The sequence below is a fragment of the Lepisma saccharinum genome, chromosome 24 (genome assembly GCF_977018435.1).
Source record: "Lepisma saccharinum chromosome 24, izLepSacc3.1, whole genome shotgun sequence".
NCBI classification, from domain to species: domain Eukaryota; kingdom Metazoa; phylum Arthropoda; class Insecta; order Zygentoma; family Lepismatidae; genus Lepisma; species Lepisma saccharinum.
Genome location: NC_139252.1, coordinates 1,973,248 through 1,987,073, shown reverse-complemented (window position 1 = coordinate 1,987,073; position 13,826 = coordinate 1,973,248).

Here is a 13,826-nt window from a genome sequence, read left to right as displayed (position 1 = left end):
ATCTGGAACATCCTTTCTGAAAATTTGAAAATTGTTAAAAAATTCGTCCAAAATCTTGATGTCTCCAATCTCTTTTTTGTACGTTTTTTCCACGTGTCTTGACATCCAATGTATCCCTGCAAAGTTTGGTGAAGATCTGAGTATGTAGTTTTTGACCTTATCTGGAACCTCCCATCTGAAAATTTGAAAATTCTTCAAAAATTCGTCGAAAATCTTTATGTCTCCAATCTCTTGTTTTGTACGTTTTTTCCACGTGTCTCGACCTCCAATGGATCCCTGCAAAGTTTGGTGAAGATCTGAGTATGTCGTTTTTGACCTTATCTGGAACATCCTTTCTGAAAATTTGAAAATTCTTAAAAAATTCGTCCAAAATCTTGATGTCTCCAATCTCTTGTTTTGTACGTTTTTTCCACGTGTCTTGACATCCAATGTATCCCTGCAAAGTTTGGTGAAGATCTGAGTATGTAGTTTTTGACCTTATCTGGAACCTCCCATCTGAAAATTTGAAAATTCTTAAAAAATTCGACCAATATCTTGATGTCTCCAATCTTTTGTTTTGTACGTTTTTTCCACGTGTCTTGACACATAATGTATCCATGCAAAGTTTGGTGAAGATCTGAGTATGTAGTTTTTGACCTTATATGGAACCTCCTATCTGAAAATTTGAAAATTCTTAAAAAATTCGTCCAAAATCTTGATGTCTCCAATCTCTTGTTTTGTACGTTTTTTCCACGTGTCTTGACATGCAAAGTATCCCTGCAACGTTTGGTGAAGATCTGAGTATGTAGTTTTTGACCTTATCTGGAACCTCCTATCTGAAAATTTGAAAATTCTTCAAAAATTCGTCGAAAATCTTGATGACCCCAATCTCTTGTTTTGTACTTTTTTTCCACGTGTCTCGACCTCCAATGTATCCCTGCAAAGTTTGGTGAAGATCTGAGTATGTAGTTTTTGACCTTATATGGAACCTCCTATCTGAAAATTTGAAAATTCTTAAAAAAATCGTCCAAAATCTTGATGTCACCAATCCTATGTTTTGTATGTTTTTTCCACGTGTCTTGACATCCAATGTATCCATGCAAAGTTTGGTGAAGATCTGAGTATGTCGTTTTTGACCTTATCTGGAACCTCCCATCTGAAAATTTGAAAATTCTTAAAAAATTCGTCGAAAATCTTGATGTCTCCGATCTCTTGTTTTGTACGTTTTTTCCACGTGTCTTGTAATGCAAAGTATTCCTGCAAAGTTTGGTGAAGATCTGAGTATGTAGTTTTTGACCTCATCTGGAACCTCCTATCTGAAAATTTGAAAATTCTTAAAAAATTCGTCCAAAATTTTGATGTCTCCAATCTCTTGTTTTGTACGTTTTTTCCACGTGTCTTGACATCCAATGTATCCCTGCAATGTTTGGTGAAGATCTGAGTATGTAGTTTTTGACCTTATCTGGAACCTCCCATCTGAAAATTTGAAAATTCCTAAAAAATCCGTCCAAAATCTTGATGACCCCAATCTCTTGTTTTGTACGTTTTTTCCACGTGTCTTGACATCCAATGTATCCCTGCAAAGTTTGGTGAAGATCTGAGTATGTAGTTTTTGACCTTATCTGGAACCTCCTATCTGAAAATTTGAAAATTCTTAAAAAATTCGTCCAAAATCTTGATGTCTCCAATCTCTTGTTTTGTACGTTTTTTCCACGTGTCTTGATATCCAATGTATCCCTGCAAAGTTTGGTGAAGATCTGAGTATGTAGTTTTTGACCTTATATGGAACCTCCTATCTGAAAATTTGAAAATTCTTAAAAAATTCGTCCAAAATCTTGATGTCTCCAATCTCTTGTTTTGTACGTTTTTTCCACGTGTCTTGACATCCAATGTATCCCTGCAAAGTTTGGTGAAGATCTGAGTATGTAGTTTTTGACCTTATATTGAACCTCCCATCTGAAAATTTGAAAATTCTTAAAAAATTTCATCCAAAATCTTGATGTCTCCAATCTCTTGTTTTGTACGTTTTTTCCACGTGTCTTGATATCCAATGTATCCCTGCAAAGTTTGGTGAAGATCTGAGTATGTAGTTTTTGACCTTATATGGAACCTCCTATCTGAAAATTTGAAAATTCTTAAAAAATTCGTCCAAAATTTTGATGTCTCCAATCTCTTGTTTTGTACGTTTTTTCCACGTGTCTTGACATCCAATGTATTCCTGCAAAGTTTGGTGAAGATCTGAGTATGTAGTTTTTGACCTCATCTGGAACCTCCTATCTGAAAATTTGAAAATTCCTAAAAAATCCGTCCAAAATCTTGATGACCCCAATCTCTTGTTTTGTACGTTTTTTCCACGTGTCTTGACATCCAATGTATCCATGCAAAGTTTGGTGAAGATCTGAGTATGTCGTTTTTGACCTTATCTGGAACATCCTTTCTGAAAATTTGAAAATTCTTAAAAAATTCGTCCAAAATCTTGATGTCTCCAATCTCTTGTTTTGTACGTTTTTTCCACGTGTCTTGACACATAATGTATCCATGCAAAGTTTGGTGAAGATCTGAGTATGTAGTTTTTGACCTTATATGGAACCTCCTATCTGAAAATTTGAAAATTCTTAAAAAATTCGTCCAAAATCTTGATGACCCCAATCTCTTGTTTTGTACGTTTTTTCCACGTGTCTTGACACATAATGTATCCATGCAAAGTTTGGTGAAGATCTGAGTATGTAGTTTTTGACCTTATATGGAACCTCCTATCTGAAAATTTGAAAATTCTTAAAAAATTCGTCCAAAATCTTGATGTCTCCAATCTCTTGTTTTGTACGTTTTTTCCACGTGTCTTGACATCCAATGTATCCCTGCAAAGTTTGGTGAAGATCTGAGTATGTAGTTTTTGACCTTATCTGGAACCTCCCATCTGAAAATTTGAAAATTCCTAAAAAATCCGTGCAAAATCTTGATGACCCCAATCTCTTGTTTTGTACGTTTTTTCCACGTGTCTTGACATCCAATGTATCCATGCAAAGTTTGGTGAAGATCTGAGTATGTCGTTTTTGACCTTATCTGGAACATCCTTTCTGAAAATTTGAAAATTGTTAAAAAATTCGTCCAAAATTTTGATGTCTCCAATCTCTTGTTTTGTACGTTTTTTCCACGTGTCTTGACATCCAATGTATTCCTGCAATGTTTGGTGAAGATCTGAGTATGTAGTTTTTGACCTTATATGGAACCTCCTATCTGAAAATTTGAAAATTCTTAAAAAATTCGACCAAAATCTTGATGTTCCGAATCCTATGTTTTGTATGTTTTTTCCACGTGTCTTGACATCCAATGTATCCATGCAAAGTTTGGTGAAGATCTGAGTATGTAGTTTTTGACCTTATATTGAACCTCCCATCTGAAAATTTGAAAATTGTTAAAAAATTCGTCCAAAATCTTGATGTCTCCAATCTCTTTTTTGTACGTTTTTTCCACGTGTCTTGACATCCAATGTATCCCTGCAAAGTTTGGTGAAGATCTGAGTATGTAGTTTTTGACCTTATCTGGAACCTCCCATCTGAAAATTTGAAAATTCTTAAAAAATTCGACCAAAATCTTGATGTCTCCAATCTTTTGTTTTGTACGTTTTTTCCACGTGTCTTGACACATAATGTATCCATGCAAAGTTTGGTGAAGATCTGAGTATGTAGTTTTTGACCTTATATGGAACCTCCTATCTGAAAATTTGAAAATTCTTAAAAAATTCGTCCAAAATCTTGATGTCTCCAATCTCTTGTTTTGTACGTTTTTTCCACGTGTCTTGACATCCAATGTATCCCTGCAAAGTTTGGTGAAGATCTGAGTATGTAGTTTTTGACCTTATCTGGAACCTCCCATCTGAAAATTTGAAAATTCCTAAAAAATCCGTGCAAAATCTTGATGACCCCAATCTCTTGTTTTGTACGTTTTTTCCACGTGTCTTGACATCCAATGTATTCCTGCAATGTTTGGTGAAGATCTGAGTATGTAGTTTTTGACCTTATATGGAACCTCCTATCTGAAAATTTGAAAATTCTTAAAAAATTCGACCAAAATCTTGATGTTCCGAATCCTATGTTTTGTATGTTTTTTCCACGTGTCTTGACATCCAATGTATCCATGCAAAGTTTGGTGAAGATCTGAGTATGTAGTTTTTGACCTTATATTGAACCTCCCATCTGAAAATTTGAAAATTCTTAAAAAATTCGTCCAAAATCTTGATGACCCCAATCTCTTGTTTTGTACGTTTTTTCCACGTGTCTTGACATCCAAAGTATCCCTGCAAAGTTTGGTGAAGATCTGAGTATGTAGTTTTTGACCTTATTTGGAACCTCCTTTCTGAAAATTTGAGAATTCTTAAAAAATTCGTCCAAAATCTTGATGTCTCCAATCTCTTGTTTTGTACGTTTTTTCCACGTGTCTTGACATCCAATGTATCCATGCAAAGTTTGGTGAAGATCTGAGTATGTCGTTTTTGACCTTATCTGGAACCTCCCATCTGAAAATTTGAAAATTCTTAAAAAATTCGTCGAAAATCTTGATGTCTCCAATCTTTTGTTTTGTACGTTTTTTCCACGTGTCTTGACATGCAAAGTATCCCTGCAACGTTTGGTGAAGATCTGAGTATGTAGTTTTTGACTTTATCTGGAACCTCCCATCTGAAAATTTGAAAATTCCTAAAAAATCCGTGCAAAATCTTGATGACCCCAATCTCTTGTTTTGTACGTTTTTTCCACGTGTCTTACATCCAATGTATCCATGCAAAGTTTGGTGAAGATCTGAGTATGTCGTTTTTGACCTTATCTGGAACATCCTTTCTGAAAATTTGAAAATTGTTAAAAAATTCGTCCAAAATCTTGATGTCTCCAATCTCTTTTTTGTACGTTTTTTCCACGTGTCTTGACATCCAATGTATCCCTGCAAAGTTTGGTGAAGATCTGAGTATGTAGTTTTTGACCTTATCTGGAACCTCCCATCTGAAAATTTGAAAATTCTTCAAAAATTCGTCGAAAATCTTGATGTCTCCAATCTCTTGTTTTGTACGTTTTTTCCACGTGTCTCGACCTCCAATGGATCCCTGCAAAGTTTGGTGAAGATCTGAGTATGTCGTTTTTGACCTTATCTGGAACATCCTTTCTGAAAATTTGAAAATTCTTAAAAAATTCGTCCAAAATCTTGATGTCTCCAATCTCTTGTTTTGTACGTTTTTTCCACGTGTCTTGACATCCAATGTATCCCTGCAAAGTTTGGTGAAGATCTGAGTATGTAGTTTTTGACCTTATCTGGAACCTCCCATCTGAAAATTTGAAAATTCTTAAAAAATTCGACCAATATCTTGATGTCTCCAATCTTTTGTTTTGTACGTTTTTTCCACGTGTCTTGACACATTATGTATCCATGCAAAGTTTGGTGAAGATCTGAGTATGTAGTTTTTGACCTTATATGGAACCTCCTATCTGAAAATTTGAAAATTCTTAAAAAATTCGTCCAAAATCTTGATGTCTCCAATCTCTTGTTTTGTACGTTTTTTCCACGTGTCTTGACATGCAAAGTATCCCTGCAACGTTTGGTGAAGATCTGAGTATGTAGTTTTTGACCTTATCTGGAACCTCCTATCTGAAAATTTGAAAATTCTTCAAAAATTCGTCGAAAATCTTGATGTCTCCAATCTCTTGTTTTGTACGTTTTTTCCACGTGTCTTGACATCCAATGTATCCCTGCAATGCTGGTGGAGATCTGAGTATGTAGTTTTTGACCTTATCTGGGACCTCCTATCAGAAAATTTGAAAATTCTTCAAAAATTCGTCCAAAATCTTGATGTCTCCAATCTCTTGTTTTGTACGTTTTTTCCACGTGTCTCGACCTCCAATGGATCCCTGCAAAGTTTGGTGAAGATCTGAGTATGTCGTTTTTGACCTTATCTGGAACATCCTTTCTGAAAATTTGAAAATTCTTAAAAAATTCGTCGAAAATCTTGATGTCTCCAATCTCTTGTTTTGTACGTTTTTTCCACGTGTCTTGACATCCAATGTATCCCTGCAAAGTTTGGTGAAGATCTGAGTATGTAGTTTTTGACCTTATATGGAACCTCCTTTCTGAAAATTTGAAAATTCTCAAAAAATTCGTCCATAATCTTGATGTCTCCAATCTCTTGTTTTGTACGTTTTTTCCACGTGTCTTGACATCCAATGTATCCCTGCAAAGTTTGGTGAAGATCTGAGTATGTAGTTTTTGACCTTATATGGAACCTCCTATCTGAAAATTTGAAAATTCTTAAAAAATTCGTCCAAAATCTTGATGACCCCAATCTCTTGTTTTGTACGTTTTTTCCACGTGTCTTGACACATAATGTATCCATGCAAAGTTTGGTGAAGATCTGAGTATGTAGTTTTTGACCTTATATGGAACCTCCTATCTGAAAATTTGAAAATTCTTAAAAAATTCGTCCAAAATCTTGATGTCTCCAATCTCTTGTTTTGTACGTTTTTTCCACGTGTCTTGACATCCAATGTATCCCTGCAAAGTTTGGTGAAGATCTGAGTATGTAGTTTTTGACCTTATATGGAACCTCCTATCTGAAAATTTGAAAATTCTTCAAAAATTCGTCCAAAATCTTGATGTCTCCAATCTCTTGTTTTGTACGTTTTTTCCACGTGTCTCGACCTCCAATGGATCCCTGCAAAGTTTGGTGAAGATCTGAGTATGTCGTTTTTGACCTTATCTGGAACATCCTTTCTGAAAATTTGAAAATTCTTAAAAAATTCGTCGAAAATCTTGATGTCTCCAATCTCTTGTTTTGTACGTTTTTTCCACGTGTCTTGACATCCAATGTATCCCTGCAAAGTTTGGTGAAGATCTGAGTATGTAGTTTTTGACCTTATATGGAACCTCCTATCTGAAAATTTGAAAATTCTTAAAAAATTCGTCCAAAATCTTGATGTCTCCAATCTCTTGTTTTGTACGTTTTTTCCACGTGTCTCGACCTCCAATGGATCCCTGCAAAGTTTGGTGAAGATCTGAGTATGTCGTTTTTGACCTTATCTGGAACCTCCCATCTGAAAATTTGAAAATTCTTAAAAAATTCGTCGAAAATCTTGATGTCTCCGATCTCTTGTTTTGTACGTTTTTTCCACGTGTCTTAACATGCAAAGTATTCCTGCAAAGTTTGGTGAAGATCTGAGTATGTAGTTTTTGACCTCATCTGGAACCTCCTATCTGAAAATTTGAAAATTCTTAAAAAATTCGTCCAAAATTTTGATGTCTCCAATCTCTTGTTTTGTACGTTTTTTCCACGTGTCTTGACATCCAATGTATCCCTGCAATGTTTGGTGAAGATCTGAGTATGTAGTTTTTGACCTTATCTGGAACTTCCCATCTGAAAATTTGAAAATTCCTAAAAAATCCGTCCAAAATCTTGATGACCCCAATCTCTTGTTTTGTACGTTTTTTCCACGTGTCTTGACATCCAATGTATCCCTGCAAAGTTTGGTGAAGATCTGAGTATGTAGTTTTTGACCTTATCTGGAACCTCCTATCTGAAAATTTGAAAATTCTTAAAAAATTCGTCCAAAATCTTGATGTCTCCAATCTCTTGTTTTGTACGTTTTTTCCACGTGTCTTGATATCCAATGTATCCCTGCAAAGTTTGGTGAAGATCTGAGTATGTAGTTTTTGACCTTATATGGAACCTCCTATCTGAAAATTTGAAAATTCTTAAAAAATTCGTCCAAAATCTTGATGTCTCCAATCTCTTGTTTTGTACGTTTTTTCCACGTGTCTTGACATCCAATGTATCCCTGCAAAGTTTGGTGAAGATCTGAGTATGTAGTTTTTGACCTTATATTGAACCTCCCATCTGAAAATTTGAAAATTCTTAAAAAATTCGTCCAAAATCTTGATGTCTCCAATCTCTTGTTTTGTACGTTTTTTCCACGTGTCTTGATATCCAATGTATCCCTGCAAAGTTTGGTGAAGATCTGAGTATGTAGTTTTTGACCTTATATGGAACCTCCTATCTGAAAATTTGAAAATTCTTAAAAAATTCGTCCAAAATTTTGATGTCTCCAATCTCTTGTTTTGTACGTTTTTTCCACGTGTCTTGACATCCAATGTATCCCTGCAATGTTTGGTGAAGATCTGAGTATGTAGTTTTTGACCTTATCTGGAACCTCCCATCTGAAAATTTGAAAATTCCTAAAAAATCCGTCCAAAATCTTGATGACCCCAATCTCTTGTTTTGTACGTTTTTTCCACGTGTCTTGACATCCAATGTATCCATGCAAAGTTTGGTGAAGATCTGAGTATGTCGTTTTTGACCTTATCTGGAACATCCTTTCTGAAAATTTGAAAATTGTTAAAAAATTCGTCCAAAATCTTGATGTCTCCAATCTCTTGTTTTGTACGTTTTTTCCACGTGTCTTGACACATAATGTATCCATGCAAAGTTTGGTGAAGATCTGAGTATGTAGTTTTTGACCTTATATGGAACCTCCTATCTGAAAATTTGAAAATTCTTAAAAAATTCGTCCAAAATCTTGATGACCCCAATCTCTTGTTTTGTACGTTTTTTCCACGTGTCTTGACACATAATGTATCCATGCAAAGTTTGGTGAAGATCTGAGTATGTAGTTTTTGACCTTATATGGAACCTCCTATCTGAAAATTTGAAAATTCTTAAAAAATTCGTCCAAAATCTGATGTCTCCAATCTCTTGTTTTGTACGTTTTTTCCACGTGTCTTGACATCCAATGTATTCCTGCAATGTTTGGTGAAGATCTGAGTATGTAGTTTTTGACCTTATATGGAACCTCCTATCTGAAAATTTGAAAATTCTTAAAAAATTCGACCAAAATCTTGATGTTCCGAATCCTATGTTTTGTATGTTTTTTCCACGTGTCTTGACATCCAATGTATCCATGCAAAGTTTGGTGAAGATCTGAGTATGTAGTTTTTGACCTTATATTGAACCTCCCATCTGAAAATTTGAAAATTGTTAAAAAATTCGTCCAAAATCTTGATGTCTCCAATCTCTTTTTTGTACGTTTTTTCCACGTGTCTTGACATCCAATGTATCCCTGCAAAGTTTGGTGAAGATCTGAGTATGTAGTTTTTGACCTTATCTGGAACCTCCCATCTGAAAATTTGAAAATTCTTAAAAAATTCGACCAAAATCTTGATGTCTCCAATCTTTTGTTTTGTACGTTTTTTCCACGTGTCTTGACACATAATGTATCCATGCAAAGTTTGGTGAAGATCTGAGTATGTAGTTTTTGACCTTATATGGAACCTCCTATCTGAAAATTTGAAAATTCTTAAAAAATTCGTCCAAAATCTTGATGTCTCCAATCTCTTGTTTTGTACGTTTTTTCCACGTGTCTTGACATCCAATGTATCCCTGCAAAGTTTGGTGAAGATCTGAGTATGTAGTTTTTGACCTTATCTGGAACCTCCCATCTGAAAATTTGAAAATTCCTAAAAAATCCGTGCAAAATCTTGATGACCCCAATCTCTTGTTTTGTACGTTTTTTCCACGTGTCTTGACATCCAATGTATTCCTGCAATGTTTGGTGAAGATCTGAGTATGTAGTTTTTGACCTTATATGGAACCTCCTATCTGAAAATTTGAAAATTCTTAAAAAATTCGACCAAAATCTTGATGTTCCGAATCCTATGTTTTGTATGTTTTTTCCACGTGTCTTGACATCCAATGTATCCATGCAAAGTTTGGTGAAGATCTGAGTATGTAGTTTTTGACCTTATATTGAACCTCCCATCTGAAAATTTGAAAATTCTTAAAAAATTCGTCCAAAATCTTGATGACCCCAATCTCTTGTTTTGTACGTTTTTTCCACGTGTCTTGACATCCAAAGTATCCCTGCAAAGTTTGGTGAAGATCTGAGTATGTAGTTTTTGACCTTATATGGAACCTCCTTTCTGAAAATTTGAGAATTCTTAAAAAATTCGTCCAAAATCTTGATGTCTCCAATCTCTTGTTTTGTACGTTTTTTCCACGTGTCTTGACATCCAATGTATCCATGCAAAGTTTGGTGAAGATCTGAGTATGTCGTTTTTGACCTTATCTGGAACCTCCCATCTGAAAATTTGAAAATTCTTAAAAAATTCGTCGAAAATCTTGATGTCTCCAATCTTTTGTTTTGTACGTTTTTTCCACGTGTCTTGACATGCAAAGTATCCCTGCAACGTTTGGTGAAGATCTGAGTATGTAGTTTTTGACCTTATCTGGAACCTCCTATCTGAAAATTTGAAAATTCTTAAAAAATTCGTCGAAAATCTTGATGTCTCCAATCTCTTGTTTTGTACGTTTTTTCCACGTGTCTTGATATCCAATGTATCCCTGCAAAGTTTGGTGAAGATCTGAGTATGTCGTTTTTGACCTTATCTGGAACATCCTTTCTGAAAATTTGAAAATTGTTAAAAAATTCGTCCAAAATCTTGATGTCTCCAATCTCTTGTTTTGTACGTTTTTTCCACGTGTCTTGACATCCAATGTATCCCTGCAAAGTTTGGTGAAGATCTGAGTATGTAGTTTTTGACCTTATCTGGAACCTCCCATCTGAAAATTTGAAAATTCTTAAAAAATTCGACCAAAATCTTGATGTCTCCAATCTTTTGTTTTGTACGTTTTTTCCACGTGTCTTGACACATAATGTATCCATGCAAAGTTTGGTGAAGATCTGAGTATGTAGTTTTTGACCTTATATGGAACCTCCTATCTGAAAATTTGAAAATTCTTAAAAAATTCGTCCAAAATCTTGATGTCTCCAATCTCTTGTTTTGTACGTTTTTTCCACGTGTCTTGACATCCAATGTATCCCTGCAAAGTTTGGTGAAGATCTGAGTATGTAGTTTTTGACCTTATCTGGAACCTCCCATCTGAAAATTTGAAAATTCCTAAAAAATCCGTGCAAAATCTTGATGACCCCAATCTCTTGTTTTGTACTTTTTTTCCACGTGTCTTGACATCCAATGTATCCATGCAAAGTTTGGTGAAGATCTGAGTATGTCGTTTTTGACCTTATCTGGAACATCCTTTCTGAAAATTTGAAAATTGTTAAAAAATTCGTCCAAAATCTTGATGTCTCCAATCTCTTTTTTGTACGTTTTTTCCACGTGTCTTGACATCCAATGTATCCCTGCAAAGTTTGGTGAAGATCTGAGTATGTAGTTTTTGACCTTATCTGGAACCTCCCATCTGAAAATTTGAAAATTCTTCAAAAATTCGTCGAAAATCTTGATGTCTCCAATCTCTTGTTTTGTACGTTTTTTCCACGTGTCTCGACCTCCAATGGATCCCTGCAAAGTTTAGTGAAGATCTGAGTATGTCGTTTTTGACCTTATCTGGAACATCCTTTCTGAAAATTTGAAAATTCTTAAAAAATTCGTCCAAAATCTTGATGTCTCCAATCTCTTGTTTTGTACGTTTTTTCCACGTGTCTTGACATCCAATGTATCCCTGCAAAGTTTGGTGAAGATCTGAGTATGTAGTTTTTGACCTTATCTGGAACCTCCCATCTGAAAATTTGAAAATTCTTAAAAAATTCGACCAATATCTTGATGTCTCCAATCTTTTGTTTTGTACGTTTTTTCCACGTGTCTTGACACATAATGTATCCATGCAAAGTTTGGTGAAGATCTGAGTATGTAGTTTTTGACCTTATATGGAACCTCCTATCTGAAAATTTGAAAATTCTTAAAAAATTCGTCCAAAATCTTGATGTCTCCAATCTCTTGTTTTGTACGTTTTTTCCACGTGTCTTGACATGCAAAGTATCCCTGCAACGTTTGGTGAAGATCTGAGTATGTAGTTTTTGACCTTATCTGGAACCTCCTATCTGAAAATTTGAAAATTCTTCAAAAATTCGTCGAAAATCTTGATGTCTCCAATCTCTTGTTTTGTACGTTTTTTCCACGTGTCTTGACATCCAATGTATCCCTGCAATGTTTGGTGGAGATCTGAGTATGTAGTTTTTGACCTTATATGGAACCTCCTATCTGAAAATTTGAAAATTCTTAAAAAATTCGTCCAAAATCTTGATGTCACCAATCCTATGTTTTGTATGTTTTTTCCACGTGTCTTGACATCCAATGTATCCATGCAAAGTTTGGTGAAGATCTGAGTATGTCGTTTTTGACCTTATCTGGAACCTCCCATCTGAAAATTTGAAAATTCTTAAAAAATTCGTCGAAAATCTTGATGTCTCCGATCTCTTGTTTTGTACGTTTTTTCAACGTGTCTTGACATGCAAAGTATTCCTGCAAAGTTTGGTGAAGATCTGAGTATGTAGTTTTTGACCTTATCTGGAACCTCCTATCTGAAAATTTGAAAATTCTTAAAAAATTCGTCCAAAATTTTGATGTCTCCAATCTCTTGTTTTGTACGTTTTTTCCACGTGTCTTGACATCCAATGTATCCCTGCAATGTTTGGTGAAGATCTGAGTATGTAGTTTTTGACCTTATCTGGAACCTCCCATCTGAAAATTTGAAAATTCCTAAAAAATCCGTCCAAAATCTTGATGACCCCAATCTCTTGTTTTGTACGTTTTTTCCACGTGTCTTGACATCCAATGTATCCCTGCAAAGTTTGGTGAAGATCTGAGTATGTAGTTTTTGACCTTATCTGGAACCTCCTATCTGAAAATTTGAAAATTCTTAAAAAATTCGTCCAAAATCTTGATGTCTCCAATCTCTTGTTTTGTACGTTTTTTCCACGTGTCTTGATATCCAATGTATCCCTGCAAAGTTTGGTGAAGATCTGAGTATGTAGTTTTTGACCTTATATGGAACTTCCTATCTGAAAATTTGAAAATTCTTAAAAAATTCGTCCAAAATCTTGATGTCTCCAAACTCTTGTTTTGTACGTTTTTTCCACGTGTCTTGACATCCAATGTATCCCTGCAAAGTTTGGTGAAGATCTGAGTATGTAGTTTTTGACCTTATATTGAACCTCCCATCTGAAAATTTGAAAATTCTTAAAAAATTCGTCCAAAATCTTGATGTCTCCAATCTCTTGTTTTGTACGTTTTTTCCACGTGTCTTGATATCCAATGTATCCCTGCAAAGTTTGGTGAAGATCTGAGTATGTAGTTTTTGACCTTATATGGAACCTCCTATCTGAAAATTTGAAAATTCTTAAAAAATTCGTCCAAAATTTTGATGTCTCCAATCTCTTGTTTTGTACGTTTTTTCCACGTGTCTTGACATCCAATGTATTCCTGCAAAGTTTGGTGAAGATCTGAGTATGTAGTTTTTGACCTCATCTGGAACCTCCTATCTGAAAATTTGAAAATTCCTAAAAAATCCGTCCAAAATCTTGATGACCCCAATCTCTTGTTTTGTACGTTTTTTCCACGTGTCTTGACATCCAATGTATCCATGCAAAGTTTGGTGAAGATCTGAGTATATCGTTTTTGACCTTATCTGGAACATCCTTTCTGAAAATTTGAAAATTCTTAAAAAATTCGTCCAAAATCTTGATGTCTCCAATCTCTTGTTTTGTACGTTTTTTCCACGTGTCTTGACACATAATGTATCCATGCAAAGTTTGGTGAAGATCTGAGTATGTAGTTTTTGACCTTATATGGAACCTCCTATCTGAAAATTTGAAAATTCTTAAAAAATTCGTCCAAAATCTTGATGACCCCAATCTCTTGTTTTGTACGTTTTTTCCACGTGTCTTGACACATAATGTATCCATGCAAAGTTTGGTGAAGATCTGAGTATGTAGTTTTTGACCTTATATGGAACCTCCTATCTGAAAATTTGAAAATTCTTAAAAAATTCGTCCAAAATCTTGATGTCTCCAATCTCT